This window comes from Euprymna scolopes, chromosome 9 (genome assembly GCF_053919585.1).
Source record: "Euprymna scolopes isolate OS-2025 chromosome 9, ASM5391958v1, whole genome shotgun sequence".
Lineage (NCBI taxonomy): Eukaryota > Metazoa > Mollusca > Cephalopoda > Sepiida > Sepiolidae > Euprymna > Euprymna scolopes.
In genome coordinates, this window is record NC_136490.1 from 19,356,664 (window position 1) to 19,371,663 (window position 15,000).

The window sequence follows — 15,000 nt, forward strand, 5'->3', positions numbered from 1 at the left end:
GTTGACAACATTAGTTGATATCACGGACAGTGGCCGTGAAGGCTCTGGGAGGATAGAAAGATCGAAGAAAGATATAAGTACACAGACATTTACTGGGGGGGGAGTACCGATAAGATTACCACCCAACTAAGAGAGGGGCTTATTTTCACTCAATTTTCATCACTGAGAAATCAGCGGTAAACGGCTGGTACAATAACACTAAGTGAATTTTAATGATGGTATAAAGAATCAAAAACTCCTAAAAAAATTTGGGGAGACTTACTGTCATTCAGACTCCAGTAAAAATCACTTGATTTTACTAGCGAAAAATGACTATGGTAGCTATAGCTATGAAAATATTTCGATTTATAAAAAGTTAGGTACGTGTATGTGTGTGTGTGTGTGTGTGTGTGTGTGAATAGATTTGTAGGTATATAGTTGACCGTCATTTGAAAATTCGGCACTTGCAAATTTTAGTTTTTGTAGAAAGCTTTTTTTGTTTTCACTCTTGAAGAGCTCTACTCTGACAGGGGAAGATAATTAAGAAGATCTTTAAGTTTTTCCAAAATATTTATAAATTTCAATGATTATTTTTATTTATTACGACAGTTTGAAATGTTATAATAAAAAAATCGTTAAAACAAATGTCACGCACTTTCTAATAATGACTGTTCAAAACTATAAATTTAAAAAGCTATAAATTTAAAAAAGTCATCGATTTTCATTGAATGACCATTTTCATTCATTTCAGAAAAACTAACAAAAAATGTCTGTTGAAATTTATTTCGAAATATTAATTCCTTTATAAAATATAAAAACTTTTATTTTAATTTCATAAATGTTCACATGATTAATATTTTGTATCTGAAATTTTTTTAGATGAGAATTGGTTATTCGTATTATTTGGATTCTTCAAACTAATATTTTTAACTTGAGTGTCATTTTTCAAAGATTCATAGTAGAACTGTCCGTAAGGATTCGTGGCGCAGTGATTAGAGTATTTGAAAAAAAAAATCAATTGTAAAAGTAATATTGTCCTGGAAGTTGAAGGTTCAATTCTCAGTGTGGGTGACGGAAAAATACAACTGCGAATTACTCTATCTAGTCATGGCTGGCTGAACGAGAACATATTACTCTTGTGAAGTAAATAAAGGATTCCGTTCAAACTTCCGTCCACACTCCCGAGTTTGAAATGATGCATGTGAAGGAGGTTACATCGACCGAAACGTTGTGAAAATGACATTCAATATGAGAACAGTAGTCCAAATAATACGAATTAATATTTTATTTTGTGCTATTATATTAATTTGGTTTGCTTTTGCCAAAAAGTTACGCGAAGCTTTAACATTTTCGGAGAAATTCTTTGAAAAACTTTAAGATAGTCTTGAATAGTTTTCCCCTTTTTTGAGTGAACTTCTTCCAAAACGAAAACAAAAATTTGTCCATAATAATTAAAATGCAGAAGTGTCGGAAATTAAAATATTTCAGATTTGCATTAAATTTGATCAGTAGTCATTAGACACCAATTAAGCAAGATTCCCTGAATTCCAATTTCTTCTTAAGATTCCTTAAATTTAAGCCTTAAATGCTGGACAATTTTCTAGAATTAAAATCATGTAATGGATTTTGATCCTAATTAGAATAAGGATTCTCAACATAAGGTTTAGTAAAATTACTTCTTGATTTTAAATATAAAAGTGGTGCCAAAATTGTTCAGTCCGTGAAATTAATTTTACCTTCTTTAGGACAGGTATTCTTTTAGTTCGTTTATTAAACATGCTATTATAATATCGTTGTTGCTATGTGAGTACGTTCGTACCTACGTACTACCTTTTTTCTTTTTTTTTACAAAGGAATCATCACTTATCAAGGCCAAGAGGCCACTCGAGGATAAGGATTAAGGAGTGCGCAGTGGTCAAAAGGACAAAATCATAGTAATCGTTAGAAGTGTAAACTTGGTAAATTGGATTACTTAATAGGAACGACTCATCAAGAACTTGTTTACGTTGGACTTGAAGACGGCCATATTGTAGTCAGCTGGAAAGCAGGTAAACGGAACAGAGTTCCACATGTGTGCAGTTAGAAAGAAGCTTTGTTCATGGAATCCACGTTTAGGTCTAGGCACAGAGAAAGTAGGGGAAACTATTGATAGTGTTTTCAGCTCGACGAGTGTTTCTCATGAAAGTTTGGCTAGATGGGGACCATAGATTGGAGCTCAGACGAGCACTTGCCATGAAAATAACGATAAAGCAGAGACAGGCTCGCAACGTCTCTTCTGTGGGAAATAGGTTGCAGGGAAGAGAAAAGGGTATCCCTCACTAGGCTACGAAGTCTATTCTGAACTCTGTAAAGGCAGGATAAGGTATTTCTAGCGGTTCCTGCCCAGATGTGGCAATAATACTCCATCCTTGGACATACCTGGCTCTTATCTGCAGGATCGATAGCCACTTTTCAACGTCACGCTATCGACTGGTAACTGACAAAACAAACTTGACGCAGTTTTGTTTTCGAACATTACATGATTCGATCCCGCGGCACAAGCAATAGAAGCAACAGCTAAATAAATGAATGACTTGCATAAATACCATTGGATTTGTCTAAACTTCGGCGAATTTTTAATAAAGTTTATGTTATTTGAGTCGCGGGTGTTATATATGCCAACAGAAGTATTCGTGTACGTTTTGAACATCTCTAGATGTAACTGCCAACTTACCTAACTTATTTTAGTTATATTATCTACCTACTTGCCCTAGAACCTATCTATGTTACGCGTCATGATCTTTTCATTTCGTGGAACTTCTATTAGTAAAAGCTATATTTATTGTTTTAATTTAAGACCAGCTGATGTCATCATTTACTAATAATATAACAGCTACTGCGAATAATAATAATAATAATAATAATAATAATAATAATAATAATAATATGCATTCCCCCATTGTTTCATCACCGACCCCCCCCCCCACAAAAAAAATACCAAAGGGCCGAGATGGGGCAATAAGAACTGAAAGACCGAGGAGCGAGCGCCAACCAGACCTCGGCTGGACAAGCGCAAAGAGAACTGGGACCTTGGGGAGGCTGAGTGCCACTCAAATTCCAGTATAAACCAATGGCAGCGAGAAATCAATGGTAAGCGGCTGTTGCGATGATGCAAATTCATTTGCAAATGCTATCGAAGGAGGTGGAGAGGGCTGGACGTCTGGGGAGACTTGTTGTCACTCAGCTTCCAGAGAATACCACAGGTTTCCAATCAGATCGTTTGTTGACTTGTGTGAAAGCTCCATGTGAGCCAATAATAATAATAATAATAATAATAATAATAATAATAATAATAATAATATGCTAACGACAGTAATCAAGGGGGACTCCATGGCAAACGGCTGTTGCGAGAACGCGAAGTGATTTTTAATGGCGATTGAAAGGCATGGGTAGAACTGGAAATCTGGAGAGACTTGTTGTCACTCGGATTTTTTTGCAAGTGAGGAATCACTGACAATGTCTCGTTTGAAAATTCCTTATAAGTAAATAATAAATAAATAATTAAGAGAACGATTTGAGAAATTAAGCTGCTGCTACTACTACTACTACTACTACTACTACTACTACTACTACTACTACTACTTATGATAATAACAGTAATAGCAATAGTTATTGGAATATTTTGAAGACTTATTGTCACTCAATTTCCAGGGAAAACTACTAACCGTTGCTAATAAAAAATCACTGATTACAATAATAATGTAATAGAATAATAAAATCTGTGGAGACTTGCTGTCACTCAGACTCCATGAGAAACACCGGTTTTAAGTAGCAACTAGTGTGAGAATACCAAGTCGTCAACAACAACAACAACAACAACAACGACGACGACGACAACGATGACGATAATGATAATTATAACAGTCGTTGTCAGAGATAAGTCAATTGTAAGCGGCTGTTGCGATAATTCAAACAATAATAAGTCAAATGAAATAAATCATATGGAAAGGTTATCGAAAAAGATGGAGAGTACTGGACATCTGGAACACAACCGGTTGTTGTCAGTAAGTAGTCTCTGACGATGGCCTGTGTGAGAACTCCTAATGAGTACAAAAAAAAAAAAAATAATTAAGAAACAACGATTAAATAATTTGAGCAATAAGCATTATTAATACTTACTAGGAGTTTTCATACATGCCATCATCAGCGACTACTTCTTCCAACAACCGGTGGTGTTCCCTGGAGTCTGGGTAACAGCAAGTCTCTCTATATTTCCAGTATTCACCATCACTTTCTATAACCTTTGCAAATAAATTTGTGTTGCCACAATAGTCGTTTGACATTGAATTCTAGTTAGCAATGACCATTAGTCTTTAATGAAGATGGGTGACAATAAGCCCCCCGTCCCACTCCCAGTCCTTTTCGCACTTATCCAGTGAAGATGTGCTTTTTTTTTTTTTTTTTTTTTTTTTTTTTCAGTCTTTGCATCCTCTTTGACCCTTCTGGGCTATTTGGTGTGGTATCAGTCGATAGACTTTTTTTTTTTTTTTTTGCGGGGGAGGGGGTTGTTAACTTCAATTTTGCAGTTTCAGTTTTTTTGGTTCTATCTGGTGTTTTATTTTTGTTTTACTTTTGTTTTGTGCATTAGCTTTCGTATTCGAGGGTTATTATTATTATTATTATTATTATTATTATTATTATTATTATAATAATAATAATAATAATAATAATAATAATAATAATAATAATAATAAAAACAAGCAGCTTTCACACAGCCACCATCAAATAATTCTCTTTAAAACAACTTGTGGTGTTCCCTGGAGTCTGAGTGACAACAAATCTCCACAGATTTCCAGTAATCTCCACCCCTTTGGAAAACTTTTGCTAATTAATTTGCGTTATCGCAATAGCCATCTACCATTAATATCTCATTGGTAACGGATATGGGTGGAAATAAGCCTTTCCAAGGTCCAAATCTCTTCGCACTCATCTAGCGGAGGTCTAGTTAGTGCTTTCTCTGCTCGTTCTTTCTATCCTCTTTGATCCTCCTTAGTTATTTGATGCGGCACCAGTTTATGGTGCAATAGAAAAAAAGGGGGAGGGCAAAGGTGAGGGCGAAGGGCCGAAGGGGGTTAACTTACAATTATTATTATTATTATTATTATTATTATTATTATTATTATTATTTTATTTTTGTATTTTTATTTTTTTGTTTACTCACGAGTTCTTAAACGAGTCATTACCCGTCATCGGTCAGTGTTGTTCCCTAGAGGCTGAGTAACAAAAATTCTACCAAAATTTCCCGTGCTCTCCGCCTCTCATCGGGGCATACCACTTCGTGTTTTCGCAACAGCTGTTTTTACTACGACTACTACTGTTACTACATCGTCAGTGTGACTGTTTTTCCTATCAATTCGTCCATTGTTACTACCACGCCAACGGTTATGACGACCATGACCACTCGAATCTTTCCAAAACAACGCTATTATTACTACTACGACTGCAGACATCTTTCGCATTATCACGAATACTACTACTACTGGTGTGTATTAGAAGCTGTACTATTTAGTAGTATATGCCGCTATCATCGTCATCATCATCAGCATCCAGGTCTACCTAAACGTCTCCCACCCCGTCCTGCCACCGACCGAACCTTGGCCCCTCGCCGTTGCCGTCGTAGTCATCATCACTGTGAGACCGCAAAGCATTTCAAGTCGTTCTACGACGCATTCAGACTCGGTCTTACTTTTTCTCCGATTCCGATCCGATGGAATCGCAAAAAACAAACAAAACAGACGCTGGGAACCATTTCTTTTTTTTACCTTTACCGTTCCTCCTTTTCTTTAAAAACCAAATAATGGAAATATAAGTGTTTAGGAAAAGAGCGGAGAAGAAGAAGGCAATCGATCTTCTTCACCGACGTCTATTTTTCCCCTTTTTTTTTTTTTTTTTTTGGACGAGGGACACGTTATGACCCACCAGGTAAAGTAGACTTTATTTTACCCTTCACTAACCACACACACACACACACACACACACACACACACACACACACACACACACACACACACACACACACACACACACACACACACACACACACACACACGCACACACACACACACACACACACATTCGTTTCATCTCCTTTTTCTTTCTTTTTAATTCCACTCGCTATTCAAATTCATTATTAATAATAACTTATGTAGCAATATTAGTAATTATTAACTAACATTATTACCATAAACAACAACGACAACAACAACAACAACAACAACAACAACAATAATAATAATAATAATAATAATACCACAACCACCACCAATGAAGTACACTGGATATGACGACAAAACACCCCAAAACATTTTTCATTCATTATTACTGTATTTTCTTTCTTATGCACGTATTTATCTCTCATGTATTACCATGCCTACAAGTGAGACAACCACCACCAGTCACACATACACAAGCGCATTTAACAAAAAAACAAAACAAAAAAAAAAAACAAAAAAAAAACAACAACAACAAAACATTCTTTATTCGTTATAACTTTAAGTATTTTAAAAAAAATTATCATTAAAAAAGAAAATGCTTGCTTTTTGTCAAAGTATAGAGAAAGAAAGACAAACAAGAGAGTTTATTAAAATTACTTGTGTAAGTAATTATTAATATTAATTAACATCCTCATTAACATTCAACAATAAAAACAACGAGTACGACAGTAAAACAAGACAAGTATTTTGCACTCAGTAACTTTAGCATTTTTTTTCTATTTCTAGACCACTCGCTTATTTATTTATCATAATTTTAACATGAAGAACACAGAATCATTAAATTTATCGTTATAAGCAAAACTTGCATGTGAAAATTTATCAACACAACAGCCAAACAAAACAAATAAATAAGATTCTTCATTTATTATAACTTAATAACATTTATATTAAATGTATTATAACTTCATAATATTTAAATTAAATTTATTATAACTTAATAACATTTATATTAAATTTGTTATAACTTCATAATATTTAAATTAAATTTATTATAACTTAATAACATTTATATTAAATTTGTTATAACTTCATAACATTTACATTGAATTTATTATAACTTAATAACCTTCATATTAGATTTGTTATAACTTATACATTTATATTAAATTTATTATAACTTAATAACCTTCATATTAAATTTGTTATAATTTGATAACATTTATATTAAATTTATTATAACTTCATAACATTTATATTAAATTTGTTATAACTTCATAACATTTACATCAACTTGATAACGTACATATTAAATTTGTTATAACTTAATAAGATTAATATTAAATTTATTATAACTTAATAACCTTTATATTAAATGTGTTATAATTTAATAACATTTATATTAAATTTGTTATAACTTGATAACATTTATATTAAATTTATTATAACTTAATACCATTTATATTAAATTTATTATAACTTAATAGCATTTATATTAAATTTGTTATAATTTGATAACATATATATTAAATTTGTTATAACAAAATAACATATTAAATTTGTTGTAAGTAAATAAAATTTATATGAAATTTATAACTTAATAAGATTTATATTAATTTATTATACCATAATAATATATATATATAAAATTTATTATAACTTGATAACATTTGTATTAAAGTTATTATAACTTAATAACATATATATTAAATTTATTATAACTTAATTACATATCTATTAAATTTATTAAACCTTAATAATATATATACATATATATATTGAATTTATTATAACTTAATTACATTTATATTAAATTTGTTAGAACATAATAGCATTTATATTGCATTTATTATAACTTAATAACATTTATATTGAATTTAGTAAACCTTAACAATAATATTAACTATTTTTATTACTTGATAACATTTATATTAAATTTATTATAACATGATAACATGCATATTAAATTTATTATAACTTAATAATGTATACATTAAATTTATTATAACTTCATAATATATATATATATATATATATATATATATATATATATATTAAGTTCATTATAACTTGAAAACATTTATATAGAATCTATTATAACTTAATAATATATATACATAAAATTTATTATAACTTGATAACATATATATTAAATTTGTTATAACTCAATACTATATATATTAAATCTATTATAACTTCTTAACATTTATATTAAGTTTATTATAACTTAATAACATTTATATTAAATTTATTATAACTTAATAACATTTGCACTAAATTTATTATAACTTGATAACGTACATATTAAATTTATTATAACTTAGTAATATATACATTAAATTTATTATAACTTAATAGTATATACATTAAATTTATTATAACTTGATAATATATACATCAAATTTATTATAACTTAATAACATATACATTAAAATGTGTTTTAACTTAATAACATATATAATAAATTTATTATAACTTAATTATATATATATTAAATTTGTTATAACTTAATACCATTTATATTAACTTTATTATAACTTGATATCATTTATATTAAATTTATTATAACTTAATAACATATATAATACATTTATTATAATTAATAATATATATTTTAAAGTTATTATAACTTAATAATATATATATTTAAGTTATTATAACTTAATAACATATGTAATGAATTTATTATAACTGAATAACATTTATATTAAATTTATTATAGCTTAATAACATATACATTAAATTTATTATAACTTAATTATATATATATATTAAATTTGTTATAACCTTATAAAATCTATATTAAATTTGCTATAATTTAATAAGATTTATATTAAATTACATATAACGTATTTTTGATCAGATTTTTTTTTTTAAATGTGACATCTTTTCATCAAAATAAATAAGAATTAAGTAAATTTATTTCTATCCCTCTCACAGGGGAAAGATATGCCATTCTGGTTAGAAAGTGAGATTTGAAAAGCCAGAGAGCTAGAGGAAGATCACTTTAGCTTGCAAAAAAAAAAAAAAAAAAAAAAAATGCCTACGCAGCAGCACTGTCGATATTCCCCGATAAGGTGCTTCAGGCGTTTAGCAGTAGACTAACCGTTTCTCTAAGGGAGAAGGCAAAGCCTGGGATAGTGGGCCTGCTTGAACTGCACCGGATCAGCAGCTTAAATTAGCCTCAACCATTACAATAAAACAAAAAACAACGGAACATATAGGATAGAACAAACATAATTATTCGTCAACTACGAATATAATTACGGATTCCTTAAGACTTCTACTCGTAGTGGTTGACAGAACGAGAGCATACTATCCCCACCCCGGTGGATTAAGGAAAGAATTCTGTTTGAAATTCCTGAGTTCGACACGACGGACCTGAAGAAGGTCGGAGGTGATATCGGCCGAAACGTTGTGAGACTAATATTCAAGATGCGACCAGTAATCGGAATGATCCAGATATGACAAATTATCACACACACACACACACACACACACACACACACACACACACACACACACACACACACACACACACACACACACACACACACGCCAGCACACACACACACACACACACACACACACACACACACACACACACACACACACAGACACACGCACACACACACACACACACACGCCAGCACACACACACACACACACACACACGCCAGCACACACACACACACACACACACACACACACACACACACACACACACACACACACACACACACACACACGCCAGCACACACACACACACACACACACACACACGCCAGCACACACACACACACACACACACACACACACACACACACACACACACACACACACACACACACACATTTTATTTTATAGATTTACATGAAATTTTATGTGAACATTTTCAATATTTACCTCGACAGTGCGCAATACGTCAAGGTAGTAAGTTTTGAAAATATATATGGCAATTAAGCTGCCTGCACAGATTTTTTCGCGTTTCATACTCGTAATGATTCTTAAGGCTAATTGGAGCTGAATTTTCATATATATTTTCAAAACTTACAAATATATATATATATATATATATATATATATATATATATATATATATATATATATATATATATATAAACTGTACAGAAGGTTAGGCTTGAAACCGGACCAATGTTTTTTTTCTGACCTTCTGTGCAGTTTTAATAAATAAATATGTAGCTCTTATGTTGAAAGTTGTTTTCTTTATGGCCGAGCAGCGAGCACCTTGCTGGAGTCTTAGCAAGTTACACATGTAATCAATACCAAGTACTAAAACTTCCAAAACACAATCGCATGATATCGAATATATATTGCATCGTTTCGATTGAAACGAATTACAAAAAAAATGGTTTAGGGGACATTATTATTGTTGACATAACAAAACGAGATATTTTGTATTCCTTGTGGGTTTGGTGAACGGTGGTGAATCTTAAGAACCAAGATTAGAATGACAGAAATTGCGTCTTTGTTTTTCTCCGTTTTTTTTTCTTCTAAAGTATTAAAAAGAAAAAGAAATGTAGTTTTCTACAAGAGTAGAAACTAGATAAACCCGTTCCTCATTGGTCACGTTTTGGTAAAATGGGTAATTTAGAACCGCGACCATCGCGAAATATAAATAAAAAGTATATGAATATAAAAGGAGGGAGGTAGACATGTCAAAATATAAATAGATTTGTTATATATATATATATATATATATATATATATATATATATATATATATATATATATATATATATATATATATATATAATATTATATCGATCTATCTATCTATCTATCTATATATTTATATATATATATATATATATATATATATATATATATATATATTATTTTTTAAATATAATTATCCACTGACACGTGTTTCGTCGTCTACGACTCATCAGAGGGGCTGAATCTAATGAGATTCGAAATCGGCACCCCATGATTAGAAGCATAACCCCCCCTACTACTAGGCTCTCTTGCACGACTGAATGTTTATGTAGCTGTTATTTGTTTTTTTTTGTTGTTTTTTTTTTGTTTTTTTTTTGTTCTGTTTTGTTTTGCGATACTTTTTAAATGAATTCAATTATATATACGAAAGTGAATTTTTATCTAAATGCGAATTGGGAATAATTTTCCCTTAAACCAATTTTGGTACCCCCAAATGTGCAAATGTGCAGCGGCATATTATTATTTTTAATATATATATATATATATATATATATATATATATATATATATATATATATATATATATATATATATATATACCCTTCACCACACTATCCATTCATGTGAAATCACTTTTTCCTTCACCCTATTCCCTCTGCTTCACTTTTTGTTACCAAGTAAGATCTATGACTTACTTGTAGTTTCATTCAATACTTTTGCAAGCCGCTCCTATTCTGATGAGAAGGAAAGTTTTTCTTCGAAACTCCGCGGATTAAAGACTATCCACATGTTTAGTGATTCCTTTTCAAAATTGAATATGTTTTTAACTCTTTTTCAAAGTGTTTTTTAAAATGTTTTATTAACTACTTGTTCTTATATATATATATATATATATATATATATATATATATATTTTAATATTATATATGTATATATATATATATATATATATATATATATATATATATATATTAAATAAGTTCAAAGGTATTGAACTAAAAAGTATCTCCTTAGACGTGTTCAATACACGTACAACTATTATAAGTCAAATTATATAAGCATCTATCCATACACACACACACAACCACACACACACACACACACACACACACACACACACACACACACACACACACACACACACGCACACACACACACACACACATATAATTTCCTTGGAAAAGTATATCTCTTGCAAAGGATGATACCAAATTGAATTATACAATCATAAATACAAACACCTGTACATTACACACAGGCAATCACACGCATACATATGTGTATGCGTAGCAACAAATATTACATAAACCACACACATATACATATATACATATAGGTCCGACTTTTTGTAAATGTTTTTTTAATATAAAGTCATACACCCACGCACACACACATGTATGTATGACACGCACAGACACTCGTATATATATATATATATATATATATATATATATATATATATATATATATATATATATATATATATAACCATGTTTGTATTCATTGTTAGAAAATAATTTCTCAGATGACCGTTCAGTTAACACTTAGACAGTAAACTTATAGAGTTATATATCCTTTTTCCTCTGAGTATAAATAATCAAAATAAATACGTCACAATAATCGGAAAACAAAAAGCAACAACAATAATAACACTCACATCACCAGAGCATTCATGTAGGTTCAATTAGAAATAAATATCTATTTTGAAATGAATAAAGACATGGTTACTGGAATTTTACTATGGAGTTAACAAATCCTGAAAGTCTTGCTGTCAGATATATATATATATATATATATATATATATATATATATATATATATATAAAGTGAAATTATAAAAAAAACTTTGGAAAAACTTACGCGGATTAATCAACGTTTAAATGTTGTAATGGGATAGCATGACGGCGCAATTATAAGATTTAATATGAAACTTATAATGTATATCTTTTTATCGATAATGAACGAGGCAAAGATTAGTATTTATAACGGTGATGATCTCATTATATTTCATATCACATTCGGCAGAAGTTCAGATAAAAAAGAAAATAAATAACACAAATTAACAGATTAAGAATTGTTCTAAAAGAAATTATTTTCATACATTAACTTTATTTTAAACTATGAAAGATACAAGCCTCAAATAGCTCATTATATATCAGCAAACTATTTATCAATCCACCCGCAGTTTAAAAACAAATAAACAGCCTATTTTTAAGAATATATACAAAAAGAATATAAAACAGCTGTAAAAAATAACGTATGTTATAATAAATTAGGATTTAATAATAATAATAATAATAATAACAATAATAATAATGATAATAAATCAATATTTAATAATAATAATAATGATAATAATAATAATAATAATAATAATGATAATGATAATAATAATAATAATAATAATAATAATAACAATAATAATAATGATAATAAATCAATATTTAATAATAATAATAATAATAATAATAATGATAATAATAATAATGATAATAATAATAATAATAATGATAATAATAATAAGTTCTACACCCCCATCACGTGTCCCCCCCATTGTCTCACCACCGCCCCCCTCCCAAAAAAAGTGCGATACCAAAGAGGCGGAAAGGGTCAAAGAACATGGAAAGACAGAGGAGAAAGCGCTGACCAGATCTCCGCGAAGAGAACTGGAATCTTGAGGAGGCTTTTTTTTTTACACAATGATCACCACTTATCAAGGCCCGGAAGCCACTCAGGGATAAGGGTTATTTCAAGTACATTACGTTAGTGTGGAGATTTGATGAAGTGTTTACTTAAGGGGGCGGTTCATTAGGAATTTGTTAACATTGGACTTGAGGAATCCAAGTTATAGTCCGGAGGGAAGCAGGCAGACGGAACAGAGTTCCACAGGCGTGCAGTTCTAAGAAAGAAGCTTTGTTCATGGAATCCGCGTTTTGATTTAGGCACAGATATAGAGTGGGGGAAATTTTTCGCAGTGGATTCAGCTAGACGGGTGTTTTTCGTGAAAGATTGGCGAGGGGGGACCAGAGATTGGAGTTCAGATGCCGCTCAAATTTCAGTATAGACCAATGGCCGCTGCCAGCGAGAAATCAATGGTAAGTGGCTGTTGCGATGACGCAAACTTTATTTGCAAATGCTATCGAAAGAGGTGGAGGGAGCTGGATGTCTGGGGAGACTTGTCACTCAGCTTCCAGAGAACACCACAGGTTTCCAATCAGATCTTTGATGACTTGTGTGAAAGCTCCATGTCAGTCAATAATAATAATAATAATAATAATAATAATAATAATAATAATAATAATAATAAAATACTACTACTACTACTACTACTACTACTACTACTACTACTACTACTACTAATAATAATAATAATAATAATAATAGTAATAATAATAACACTCTCCCCTTCCTGTAAAGGGTAAACTGACGCCACGCTAAATAGCCGCTCAATGAAGATGGAAAGATCGAGGGGAGAAAGTACAACCAGACCTCCACTGGATGAGTCCGAAGGGGACTGGAACCTTGGAGAGCCTAATTACTACCATATTCTAGTGAAGACCGATGGTCATTGCCGTGAGAAGTCAATGGCATGTGGCTGTTGCAATAATGGAAATTCATTTGCAAATCATATCGAAAAAGTTATCTGGGGAGAGGTAACCTACACTCCAGTGAACCTCATTAGATATTGTAAGAGATTAATCCCTGACCATGGCTTATGAGAGAACTCCTTGTGAGTACAAAAAAAAAAAAAAAAGAAAGAAAACGACATATAATCTGGTTCAAGCCACTGTACATGCATTGTTGTAAAAATATAAATTGGCAACATATTATTTTGGGATAATAGATAAACATCTGCTGAAAAACAATAAGCTATCTAAATATATTATTAATAATAATGATAACAATAACATTCTAGTAAAGGCCAATGGTTGCTGCCAACGAGAAATCAATGGTAAGCGGCTGCTGCGATAAAGCAAATTCTTTTGCAAAGGTTATCGAGAGAGATGGAGAGTACTGGAAATCTGGGGAGACTTGTTGTCACTCAAACTCCAGAGAACATCACAGGTTTTTCTCAAGAGAAATCTTTGATGATGGCATGTGTGACTACTCCTAGTGAGTTCATAATAATGTTATTAAGATTAGTTATTATGTAAATCAACAATAAGTGCACACAAAATATAAATTACTAACATTAATAACAGTAATAATCGCACTTATAAATGTTACTAATATTACCAGTTAAAGTAATTGTAGAATAAAAATTCATTGCCCACTAAGAAATAAATGCATAATAGCTAGTATTATATGCAAAGCAAGAGTAAATAATAGCATTCACAAAGACGGTAAGGAGAATGATTCAGATTTAGAAGTG

At 30.7% G+C, this 15,000-nt stretch overlaps 2 protein-coding genes across 3 annotated transcripts in view; one reads left to right on the plus strand and one right to left on the minus strand.

Annotated features, from left to right (window-relative positions):
- LOC145284457 (uncharacterized) overlaps positions 1-5,588 on the minus strand; it is a 416,749-nt gene extending 411,161 nt beyond the window's left edge. For both annotated transcript variants that reach the window (XM_080133284.1, XM_080133283.1), the window contains exon 1: positions 4,138-5,588. The gene's annotated coding sequence lies outside the window, so the exon portion shown is untranslated. The remainder of the gene's footprint in view (positions 1-4,137) is intronic.
- Positions 5,589-5,612: 24 nt separating this feature from the next.
- Positions 5,613-15,000, plus strand: part of LOC145284453 (uncharacterized) — a 1,345,403-nt gene continuing 1,336,015 nt past the window's right edge. The window contains exon 1 of the mRNA XM_080133278.1: positions 5,613-5,940. The gene's annotated coding sequence lies outside the window, so the exon portion shown is untranslated. The remainder of the gene's footprint in view (positions 5,941-15,000) is intronic.